The sequence below is a fragment of the Poromitra crassiceps genome (assembly GCF_964638095.1).
Source record: "Poromitra crassiceps genome assembly, chromosome: 6".
NCBI lineage: Eukaryota > Metazoa > Chordata > Actinopteri > Beryciformes > Melamphaidae > Poromitra > Poromitra crassiceps.
Window position 1 is genome coordinate 30,027,951 of NC_139627.1, and position 13,583 is coordinate 30,041,533.

Sequence of the window (13,583 nt, forward strand, 5' to 3'; positions counted from 1 at the left end):
TTATAACACCATGGGGGTTATACGAATGGGTCAGGATCCCGTTCGGCCTTACCAATGCGCCGGCGGCTTTTCAACGCTACATGGAGGGATCACTGCGAGACCTTAGGGATCAAATCTGCGTTCCCTATCTTGATGATGTGCTTGTGTTTAGTCATAACTTTGACCAACACGTACAAAACGTCGGAAAAGTGCTCAAACGACAAAAGCAATGTGGTATCAAACTACGACCAAAAAAGTGTGACTTTTTCAAACGAGAGGTCTGTTATGTTGGCCGTGTCATCTCAGCAGAAGGCTACAGAATGAACCCCAAGGAAGCAGAAGCAGTGCAAGCCCTGAAACACGAGACACCAGTCAATGTTCGTGAGGTGAGAAAATTAATGGGTTTTCTCAGTTATTATCGGACCTATGTCGCTGACTTCTCCAGACTAGCAAAACCGCTATATGCACTTGTAGCAAAACCAGAGACTGAACCAAAAAAGCATGTAAAGAAAAAGAAGGGTGGTCGTCAGTCAGCTCAACCAAAGAACTTTTATGGAAAGAACTGAAAGCTCCATATTGCCCCATTGCAACATCAGCGCCCAGCAGCCTCCGCCATTTTTTATTTTTGGAAGCGTGACAGCGCCAAAAGAACCTCGCACAGGCTCGCAGTGGTCAGCTGCGGTAGCGCGGGCCCCTATAATCAGCCTCTCTAAACAGTAACTCAACGGGAGAACACTCTAAATTTCGTGGATTCACATCTTTTCTGGGCGTACTGCAAATCTTGACTGAAGTGGTGTAGTGGAGGGATGTAAAACAACAACCATATTGTGGAAACTAAGCAAAATGTTTCGTTTTCTTTGTTTAGTTTTTTCAAGATAAATAGCTAATGCGGCTGTCGTCCACTCCGTCAGAAGTGTGTTGCCGTGGTTTTAACCTCGGGTCCTTTGCATTTACTATTTATCTTGAAAAAACTAAAAGAAAAAAACGAAAAATTTTGCTTAGTTTCCACAATATGGTTGTTGTTTTACATCCCTGCACTACACCACTTCAATCAAGATTTACAGTACGCCCAGAAAAGATGTGAATCCACGAAATTTAGAGTGTTCTCCCGTTGAGTTACTGTTTAGAGAGGCTGATTATAGGGGCCCGCGCTACCGCAGCTGACCACTGCGAGGCGCATTCTGTTTCCAAAAATGGCCGGAGTTTCGTCTCTTTCCTTCCATGCTCTTTGGCTCAACTACCACCATCTTATCCAGTTGAATGGACTGAAACTCACAAAGCGATCGTGGGAAATCTAGTAGACCAACTGTCAAGCCCACCTGTCATGGCATATCCTGACCTAGAAAAGCCGTTCGTGTTACACACTGATGCCTCAGAGGAGGGCCTGGGAGCGGTTTTGTATCAGCGTCAAGAAGGGATACTGAGGATCATCGCTTTTGGATCCAGGACACTGAACCCAGCAGAGAGGAATTATAAGCTGCACTCCGGTAAGCTGGAATTCCTAGCTCTGAAATGGGCTGTCACAGAGCGTTTTCGGGACTATCTGTTTCACGCACCCCATTTCACAGTGTACAGCGATAATAATCCGTTAACCTATGTCACCAAGACTGCAAAACTCAATGCTGTGGGACACCGTTGGGTGGCTGAGCTCGCAGATTACCGATTCACACTGAAATACAGACCTGGTTCAGCAAATAGCGATGCAGACTTCCTATCGAGGAGACCAAAATCCATTGAAGAGATCATGCAGGAGTGCACAGGAGAGTGTCAGCCGGATGAGTTGGAATCTGTGGGAGAAGCGCTGAAAGTGTCAAGGAGAGGAGAAATAGACTGGATATCAGCAGTAACATGCAACATGGATGCACTGCCTGAAGAGAACAGTGTCGGAGACCCAATTCAACCTTTGACAGTGGAGAGCATCAGAAATGCACAAAACACAGATCCAGTAATTAGCAGAGTGATGACCCTGAAAAGAAATCACAATCGTTTGAGACACAAAGATAAGCTAATGGAGTCAGTAACTGTCAGACAACTCCTCAGAGAATGGCCCCGCTTAAAGATAGATGGAGATGGAATCCTACGAAGAGAAGCAGCATCGAGAAACCAGTTAGTGATTCCTGAGTCACTGAAACATGTCATCTACACACACCTGCACGAGGAAATGGGACACCTAGGTGCTAATCGAATGATTAACCTCGCCCGGAAGCGTTTCTTCTGGCCCAAAATGGGTGCGGAAATGGAGCACTATGTAACCAAGGTGTGTCGCTGTGTTAAACAAAAGAAACCCAACCGTGTCACCAGAACACCTATACAGAGCATTGAGACATCAGCCCCATTCGAAATGATTTCAATCGACTATCTGCACCTCGAGAAAAGCAGAGGGTGAAGAATACATACTCGTGGTTGTGGACCATTTTACAAAATATGCCCAGGCATATGCAACCAGAAATAAATCAGGAAAGACAGCAGCCAGGAAGATCTTTGATGATTTCATCATGCGCTTTGGTTTCCCATCAAAGATACATCACGATCAAGGAAGGGAATTTGAAAATGACCTCTTTCACAAACTCCAGAGCTACAGTGGAATTAAGCATTCACGCACTTCCCCGTACCACCCTCAGGGAAATCCTGCGGAACGCTTCAACAGGACAATTTTGAGTATGTTACGCACACTGGAAGAGACTCAGAAGTCAACCTGGAAAGAGCACCTTAACAAAGTGGTACATGCTTACAATTCAACTGTGCACGAGGCGACAGGATTTTCACCATTCTTCCTTCTGTTCGGTCGTGAACCCACCCTGCCAATTGATCTGATGTTCCCATCAAAGGATGCAAGAGGAAAACGCTCACATGCTGGATATGCAGAGACATGGAGAGAAACCATGCAGGAGGCATACTCTATAGCAATGAGAAACCTAAAGAAAGCAGCAGTGAGGGGACAGAAAAACTATAACCAGCGTGTATGGAGCTCTGTACTTGAACCCGGAGATCATGTTCTGGTAAGGAACCTATCAGCTAGAGGCGGCCCAGGAAAGCTGCGTAGCTATTGGGAAAACCAGACGCATGTCATCAAAGGAAGAAGAGGCCCTGATAGTCCAGTATACGTGGTCGAACCTCTGGAAGGGAAAGGGAGAACACGAGTGCTACATCGAAATCTTCTATTACCTTGCCCCTATCTGATTGACAAGCCAAACACCAACAATACTCACCTGAAAGAGAAAGAGAAGAAAAACAAGGCGGAGAAAATCACAAAAAACAAGAGACAAAAACATGATACGCACCTAACTAATACAGACAGCTCCAGTGAAGATGAATACAGCATTTGGACAACAGAGAGGAGAGCAGGACCTCACCTCAATGTCGGAGCAGAGGAATTTCATCCCAGGACAGAGGTACAGAGGAAGGAACCTGAAAATGCACCTGTGTTCGAGGAGAATCTGGAAGAAATACAAGAGGATGATGTACATGATTCAGAGGATTCCGATGAAGGACACAGATCAGGATCTGAGGATGAGCAGATAGAGGCTGAAGCACGGCGGGAGAGACCTGTAAGAGTCCGACAGCCCAGACGTATGTATACATACGATCAGCTTGGACAGCCGACATACCAGTCCGTGAGAACCTGCAGGATGGGTGTTGAAGAAACAACACTGGGAAGATCTCCAGTGACCGGCTGTGACCCTCCATCAGACCCACCAGATCTCCACTCTATATCCTTTGAAAATAAATAATGCACACATATAAAAAATAAAAAAATAAATCATATTGACACATTTTATAGTTCAAGGTGAAGTGATATGGTAAAGTTACAGTAAATAATTCTAAGCATCTTATTTTGATGAGAATGAGCACATACAGAAGTTACTAATTGACATCTAAGGTCACATGGTAATGTGATATTAAGTAGAATTTATCTATTTGAGTATCAGTTAAACTGAAGACATGACATACAAAATGTACAGACATAATGTGAGGTGTTTGTGGTAATTTCCTTGTCGAAGCCGGAAGATATGGGAGGGCCCCCCAACATTCCAATGGACAATCCACCTCTCAATACTAATGGACTACAGAATTTAGTCTTGTATTATTATTAATGTCATGGAAACGAATGAAGACTAAGCTAAAGAATGACAGAAGTAAAGAAAAATGACATTGAGTAACCTGTGCTAAGAGACTGTTCTAAAATACTCACCTGTATACTCACCTTTCCTAATGCGTCAGTTCTGTAAATGTTGTTTATTGTGAGAAAAAGAAAATGTTATTGGCAACATTTTATTTTTTTTAGTGGGGGAGGGTGTTGCGGGCTGGAATTGATATGCACATTGTATAAAGTAGAACATCGATAAGAAAGAAATAACAGACAAGAGTAAAAGTAATTGGTTTATTTCATTGTTTATTTCACTAGGATACACTATTTGGTTGTTTTGTTAAATTCATAGTGACCTGAGGAAAACGTACTGTCACTTTAAAAACCAAGCAATGTGATCATTATGTTATCGCGAGACTGAGAACGTGTGTTGTGTTGAAAATACTTGCCTTGCTGTGAATCTCCATGTCCGGTGGCTTCAGAAAAGAAAGTCAAAAAATAATACAGCGCCGGGGAGAATAAAGTTGCCAGAACAGAAAACGAATTCTGTCCAAGTCTGTTTCAAGGTTGCAACACTAGCTTGTTCCTGTTCGTTGTTTACGTGCTATGCACGTCATCAGCGAGCGACCGTCTGACGTCACTACGCAGACACGCAGCGTGATTCCGGATAAGCAATAACCACGCCCTGTGGCGCCGGGATTGGCCAGGAGCATTGAAGCTTGGGACTATGACACAAATGAAAGGAAAAAGCTTGACTTCCTCAGATGATTGTTGTAAGTCTGGGAAAGCTGAATGGTGTATCCTCTGTTATTCATTCCTAAGTTTATTTGCACCACAAACTGCAATCAAAACCTCAGCAGACGTTGCTAATATCACCGCAGTGTTCCGCTTGTATTTGGGACCAGCATGCGTAGGGATGTTAAATGTTGTGCAGCTCTCATTTTAGGAGGCCATTCTCTTCACGAGGCAACCACAGCATTTAGCTAAGTAGGAAACATGGATTAAAGCTTGTTTCCATGGATTTGATGTACTATATAAAGAACTCGGGTTTGTGTGCGTGCAGAGGTGGAAAGTACTCAAGTACAAGTACTCAAGTAGCCTGCAGTGCTTGATTAGTTTTTTGAGGATTTGTACTTTTTAAATTATTTTTATATATAGTTTTACTCTTACTTGAGTAATTTAAATATATTCTACTTAAGTAGTTTTAAATGTACACTGAGTAAATTAGTAAATTTAGATTTTTGTTTTGCACACCGCACTATGAAAACAGCACAGTAGCATGGGCACTGGCACTGCTCTAACAGGGCCAGAATCACTTCCGCATTTAGGGCGCCCAAACTGGTGGCTCATTAGTGCAGTGGTCAATTAAATGAAATCGGCTCAAGACTGGCCAATTGGAATTGTAGACGTAGAGGTGTAGACGATCAAATTCTAATGAGCCCCATTGTCAGATTAGTTCACAGTTGACACTGTTGATAGCCATAGCGAAATGGATGTATCTGTGATATTGCTGCTGCTAGCAGTAGCCTACTAGCTCGTCTGGAAAAGGAGATAATCGCCAAATGAGCATCCCTGGCTGCATCTGAACGAACTGTTCAGTATGAAAGACAGATAAAGACAGGGACAGTAGTTTAACACGTGCTGGATGTGTGAAATGTAATTAGGGTAAATAATTAAAATGTATATATTTTTTAAAGTAACGCAAATGTAGGTTACTGTTACTTGAGTAGGCTACTTTTAGCTTCTTTTTTATTCTTACTTGAATAGTTTCCTGGACACTAGTAATTTTACTTGTAGCCTACTTGAGTTCATTTTCACTAAGTGTAGGTGATTTTAATAACATCTAGGGATGGCATTGCAAATTAGCTTAGGCTACTTACAAGTTTCTTACAAAACGTTTCTTTCTCAATGTTACTGTATGTACAGTATGTGTGTATGTGTATCCGTCCCTATGCGAATAAACGATGAATTAAATAAAGTAACAATACTTAGACTACTTGAGTAGAATTTGTCAGTGCTCTTTCCACCTGTGTGTGTGCATGTGTATGTGTGTGTGTGTGTGTGTGTGTGTGTATGTGTGTGTGTGTGTGAGAGAGAGAGAGAGAGAGAGAGAGTCAAATTCAAGCTTGTTTAGAGTGAAACTCACCTGTAAGTTGTTAAGCAGTTCCAGCACAATCACTTTGTGTCTGCCTCTTTATCAGGCTGCCTGTGCTCTTGCACTTGCACTGGCAAGTATTACCATTTGGTAATTGCCACGCACTTTTATTTGAATGATCTCATTCCTCAGGCGCTCCGGAACTGTTAGTTTCCTCCAATGACCACATCACTGTGTGTTTACAACTGCCACACACACGCATGCGTGCGCGCACACACACACACACACACACACACACACACACACACACACACACACACACACACACACACACACACACACACACACACACACACACACACACAGGTATTCTGATTCTGTCCCATGGTGTAATTTGAGCTTTATCAAGTTCAAGCTGCTCTTGTTGCCACACAGCTGAGTCATACATGCAGCTTAACGTGATTCAGACTCAAACAGGCAGATGACATGAAATTGAATCGAGCGTTTACCGGTCCAAGAAAAGCATTCTCTTTCCGTTTCTATTCATGTCACATCAATTGAGCAGGAAAGCCTGGGTGTGGAGCAGCGATTATGAAAATATTGATAATTTTTCATTTTCGTGTCATACTGTAAGCCGGCGCATGTGGAGTACAACTGCACCTCCGGAAGCGTTTTTCCCTCCATTAAGGCCGCCTTGCCTTATAAACCACTCAATCAGTGCTCCAGTGCAAAAACACTGGCACGTCCTTGAGCTTTATTGACATAATTAAGACGTATTATGGTCGGAAATATCGAAAGAATCTGACTTACTTATAAAACTGTGTCTGTTTTAATTAGAATGCCCAGAGGGGCTTAATGAGTCTTAATTGGGCTGTTTTCCAAAGGAGCCGGTGGTTGTGAAATGTGGCAAAGGCAGGAAGGATGTGATGCGATTGCTTCTGTAATTATTGTCACAGTCATACCTAATTAGCTCCCTCTCATTTATAGTGAATGCATGTACAGCTGCCCTTTCCAGAATGATGAAGTTGTTGAAGCTGAGGGGGATTTATTTATTAGCCTACATGCAGATTAGAAGTTTGAAACCAACTGCAGTCAGTATTGTTGGATTTTTTTTTAAGTGCCATATTGAATAAAAAAAAGAATTGACTGACTGATTTCATTTTATTAGTGTCATAGACCATACTGGTGTGATTAAACAAAAGAACTGGAAACATACAACAGAGTGCATGTTGTCAGTACATATCATTCGCCTTCAAATTAAATTACAAATGAGGAATTTCAGTATTGTATCCAATATCTCAATCACAATTCATAATGAATCAGGATTCCTCCCTTTGCTGCGACGCCATACAGATATTGGGCAGCTGTCAATGAATTTAAGTCTTTGACCAACCTCCATCTATCCATCAGTATCATTATAAGTCTATGATATATCCACTGCAATAGAGGTTATGATCAGACATGATCAGTAGCTTGAGGAACCCAGTATGCGAGGTGCCATTTTATTACGTTTGCAGATGACTGTTATGGTCTCTCTTCTTAGTAATGATGACCCTGATCATGGCCCTGTAGTGTACGACCTAGTGTACGACCTAGTGTACGACCTAGTGTACGACCTAGTGTACGACAATCGGCCTTCTTAGACATCAACGTGTCCAAAACTAAAGAGATGCTGATCCATTTCAGGAAGTCATCTCCTCTGTGATGATCAACAATCAGGCTGTAGAGATTGTGCAGCAATATAAGTGAAAAAATAATGGTCCGCACACCAGAGGAGCTCCCGTTAGGTTTCTTTATTTAATTATGCACACAGCGTGACGTTTCGGGCCACACTGGCCCTTCCTCAAGACGCTACCAGCAATATAAGTACCTCGGCACTGTTGATGACAAGCTGACTTTTTTTTTCTATTATTTTTTGCCTTTATTTAGATAGGACAGTATGCAGACAGGAAAGGTGGGGAGAGAGAGAGAGGGGATGACATGCGGCAAAGGACCTTGGGTCGGATTCGAACTCACGTCAGCTGCGCGAAGGACCGTGCCTCCGTCGTATGCATGCTACCAGGTGAGCCACCAGGACGCACGACAAGCTGAACTTTGAGCTTCATGCGGATGCTGTGTGCAAGAAAGCCCATCAGCGTATGTTTTTTTATCGTAAGCTCAGAAGTTTTATTGTAACACTTTTATGAAAATGTTTTATTCTTGTTTTATGGAATCAGTCCTCACCTTTGCTTTTGTGAGCTGGTACGGGTCACTTAACCTCAAGAATAAAAAAAGACAGCCGAGCATAGTCGAGATGTGCAGCTAAATTGCTGGACGGACTTTATTTGTCACACGAACACACCCAACACACACATGGTGACGGTGGCCGGCGAAACACAGTCTCTGCATTTATCCCATCCAGGCTTGTCCTTCCTCCGGGGGGCAGGCCAGGAGCAGTGGGCAGCTTTCTTGTGTACAGCGCCCGGGGACCAACTTCAAATGTTGTCGTCACTGGTCAGCTGACGATCTTCTGCATGTTTTTAAGGGGGGGGGGGGGGGGGGGGGGGGCTCCATATCGACCCCAGGGGAGCACGGGGAGAACATGCAAACTCGACACAGAAAGGCCCTTTTGACGAGATAGCCCACCTGGGCATGGGCACTGAGGACATAAGGGGACACACCCTCAGCACCCACAGTGTCCCAGGCGGGAATCGAACCCAGGACCTTCTAGCTGTGAGGTGACCGCACTATCACTACACCACTGTGCCCTATCGATCTTGGCTAGTCTAGGTTGCAGAGCATGTGAGCGGAGTGGAGCGGTGATAATTACCGCTCCTCGCTCACGGAGCGGCCCATTCCACCCACTCACAGCCGCTCCCGGCCGCTCCGCTCCAGACCGCTCCCCGCTCCATACAGATTTCACCCGCTCGCACTCACCGCTCCGCTCTGCTCAAAAGAATAAAAAAGATAAAAAGGCCAGGGTGTTTTAATTTAAGTTTAAATGCCTGGGCAATGGGCATTGCTCACTACAAATAACATGAGCTCAGCAGAGTCGGCTGCATGTTCGTTTCTCTTCCTTCTCGTCTCGCAACAGCTGGCAAGAAAATAGTGGGCGTGCACATGGCCACGCACCGATGCATTCTGGTTCGAACATGTTGTGATCGAAACTGGAGCGGGACTGAGCAGCTGATCGGTGCTGCTCCAACTTTCGCTCCGGTAGGCTACTGCTCTGGTCCCCGCTCACCGCTCAAGCCAAAATCCCCACGCTCCGCTCCGCTCACATGCTCTGCTACACCGACAGAGAGTCAGGCTGGTAATACCTCCACTCTGGTACTGTATAGCGGGGAAAAAATGCTCTGTTTACCTTACAACCATCCACTGAATTACGAAGCAGGCCTGCTTTATTGCACAATCCAAATCGTCGTCAAAACTTGCCATTTTCAGCGTGTAGCAACGAGCTAGCATTGTTGTTGTTTCATAGCAGCGGAGGCATTTGAGATCGACAGATTCAACATGCGGGGGGCAGAAAGGAAATCCATAAATGGTCGCAGCTGGTCAGTCAGAGCGGGTCGGAGCCAATGGCAGAGCTTGCAGGGAGCAGAAAGGGATTTTCTTCTGATACCGACTGAAATGGTCAGTAGCAATTGCAGAGCTTATACCAGCAGCCTGTTTACATGAGTCAGACTAATCTTGACTGACCCTATCCATCATCCTCTGTCCTCAGAGTTTAGGTTGCTCCTGTCTGGCCGCAGATTCAAGATGCAGGGCCATTAGACTTAAAGACTAATTTGTTCCTGCTGCCATTGGCCTTTTAAACAACTATGTAACTTTCACTTTGTTGTGTTTCTGTTGTTTGATGATTTGTTTGATTGTTTATGTTGTTGTTACTGCTGCTGTACCACAAATTGCCCCTCGGGGATAATAAAGATAACCTTGACCTTGAAGTGTGACTGGGTTCAAAGCCCTGCTTGAAAGCTCTACATCACTAAGAGGCCATTTACACCTGGCATTAACATGTGTTTTCTGTCATCAGATTGCAATCAGATTGTGCTTGACCACTTGAAAGTACAGGTGTAAACGCCCCCAAGACACATTGAAGACGGATTGCAATCTGATCGGCCAAACCACCTCTGGAGGTGGTCAGGGACTTTGTGTACACATTGAACACAAGTGTAAATGCAATGTGTCCTCTCAATCTGCATACAGCAACTTTATGCGGATTGAGAGGACACCCATTTCTGCAGAAAACGCTTGTTAACGCCATGTGTAAATGGAATCAGGCTAATGTGGTCAAGTACAATCTGATTGCAATCTGATGTCACAAAACGCATGTTAATGCCAGGTGTAAATGGCCTCTAATTCAGTAGGCTACTTGAAGCACAAATAATAATAATAATAATAATAATAATAATAATAATAATAATAATAATAATAATAATAATAATAATAATAATAATAATAATAATAATAGTAATAATAATGCATCATCAGCCCAATTATTATGATGATTTGATGTTTGATGATGTTTGTCTGCTTATTAAAATTATAAATGATAAAAGATATTTAGGCTATTTCTAGGTGCTCAAAAACAGGTAGAAAAAGTGACTAGAGGGGGCTTTAAGTAAACCTGCTGGCAAACTAGGCTAAACGTCTTCCCGTTTTCCACTGACAGAAAAGTGAAATGTTGACCGGACGTTTCATGCTGCTATGTCAAAACAGAGAGTTTAGGAGCAAACATTCTTATGAGTTTGTCAATACCACATAATGCCCCGTATCTGTGTTGGAGAGCCAGGGGATCGGTTAATGGCAGCATGACAATGTCCATTACACCAAACAGCCCATGTTTAATTACTTCCCCGGAGCTGGAGCGCTCATGGGAAGGATTTTCCACCACTGAGAAGATCCCGTGGTTCAGAGGAGGGAGGGGGGGGGGGGGGGGGGGTCTTGGATGGAGAACAAAGCAGTGGCGCTGTCGTAGATGGTGGGGTTGGCGGAGGGACTGTGGGCCCCCCCTCCTCACGAAAAGCCAAGCAGGAACCCATCGGGCAGCTTCCCAAACCGCCACCCGACAACAACGCGGGCAGGCAGAGACCCCAGGAAAACAGAAGAGGAAGAGAGTCATTCAGTGGCCACCACTGTGGGAATGTTGTAAACTGTGCTTTCCTCAGGCCTTGGGAATCCCACACCACCAGCGCTGGAACCTGCAGGCATGGAAAAGAGGGCCTGCATGCTTCCCCTGAGAGGAGGGATGTCAGATGCAGAACAACATCAGTGATCAGTTGGCGGGGGGGGGGGGGAGCAAGCAGTGACGCACAGATGGTAGAGAAGGGGTGGCAGAGAAGATTTTGACTGTAGGCCTATAGATTCTTCAAAGTGCAACAACTGCTGCACTGTTAAGTAGATCACTCGCTGCACTTTGCACTTTTTGTACTTGGACATCAATCTCACCTAACAAAATCATTATTCTTGTTATGATGATTTCTTAATATTCTTATATCAGCTGAGTCCTACAGCCATAATAAAGACTGATATTGGATCCCATCTCCATACCCCAACCTTTTAAACTATCCCACACACGGGCCCAGGTGTTGCTTTAATGCCTTTGGCTGTGGAACCACACAGCCACCCTGCTGGCCTGGGATCAAATCCCAGCCAAAATCCTCTCTCCACTCAGCACCCACGTGCCCCAAACACTCTCTGTCTCTCTCTCTCTCTGTCCAACCACTTATTGGTGGTATATAGGTACTTAGGCTATATAGAAGATGGCTACCTTCTAGATTGATGTCATTTAAATTCCATGGGAAAATTTCACAAGAGTTATTCATTATGGCACACTTTGGATCATAGCTGAAGAAGTTCTGGTTTATTCACGTACTATATTGTGTGTGAATGAGCTTGTCTGTGCAGTGTGCACATTTGTGTGTGTGCAATGTGCATGCCTGTGTGTGTGTGTGTGTGTGTGTGTGTGTGTGTGTGTGTGTGTGTGTGTGTGTGCGTGCGTGCGTGCGTGCGTGCGTGCGTGCGTGTCAAATTGGCCATTTCCTCCCCTGATAAGCAGCTTCCCAGATCTGCTGAAGGAGAGCAGGAGGACTGAGAGAGACGTTAAGAGAACCAGCGCTGGCAACCTGTCCATTGTCCACACTTCAAAAAATATCCATCTTAATAAGCGTGAGTCTTAAAATCGTATTTTTCTTCAAATAAAAGTGTGTGTGTGTATGCATGCGTGTGTGTGTGTGTGGGGGGGGGGGGGGGGGCATGGGGTGAGAATTTCATTTGTTTCCAGTGCAGTTTCCAATGCAGAAATGTTTCAAGTTTTAATTTCTTCAGAAGGGAGAATAAAGCAGATCACTCCACTATTATCAGAGTAATGTCACACGATTCAAGATTTTGCAAGTGAAATGATTTGTCTTATTTTCACTTGTAAGGAAAATAAGATAAAAAAACATATTTAAAATACTAGACTGATAATTATAGATGTATATTTTTTGCAGTGCATTCCCTGCTCCAAGGTTTCTTCTCTTTCTCCCACTGCGTGAAGAGCTTGAAGAATATCCATCACATTGATTTTGTCAGGTAATCCTGCCAATGCAATCATCTCAACTGCAGAAAAACAGAACATCTCAAATCCAGGAACAGAGAAATTCCTCTGTTTATTGAACTTGCCAATTTGATTGATTCTGATTCTGAATGTGACTCATATTTACTCTTTTCATTGCTGACAGAACATGGGGAAATTCAATCTTGCACATTTAAAATACGGAATATCTGTTTCTGTGTGATTCAATCATTGTCTTCATGGTTAGTAAACAGATAGCCTATATGCTATTATGCTTTGAAAGTGGAAAAACTTTGAGGTGAGATTGACATTAAAGTCAAGCGAGAGAGAGACTATGATATCCTTCTGTTAAAGTAATTGGCACACACACACACACACACACACACACACACACACACAGGATAGTTGCTGAAGAGGTGTGTGTGTGTGTGTGTGTGTGTGTGTGTGTGTGTGTGTGTGTGTGTGTGTGTGTGTGTGTGTGTGTGTGTGTGTGTGAGTGTGTGAGAGAGAGTGAGAGAAGAAAGATGAGTCAACATTTGTCTTTGAGCAGTATACCTAAAAAACGTAGCCTTAATAACCCCCATCCCCCCCCCCACACACAGTCCCTCCACCATCTCAAAAATACTCTATAGTGCAAAATGAATTAAATTGCAAGGTTACCGATGCCAACTTAATTTTGCACATTTTGAAATTTTGGCACCACCATTTTGTAGCACCACTTAAAATGTAGTCTGTAAAGTATGAAAACAAAATATGTTACCTAGTCAGTGTCATCTAATGACCCTGGGCATGCTTCATAATAAACCTATTACCGTACCTTCATTTACGATGGCAATAATAACAAGGTTGTGATCCATCCCGGCTCTGTTCAGGACTGACACTGATAT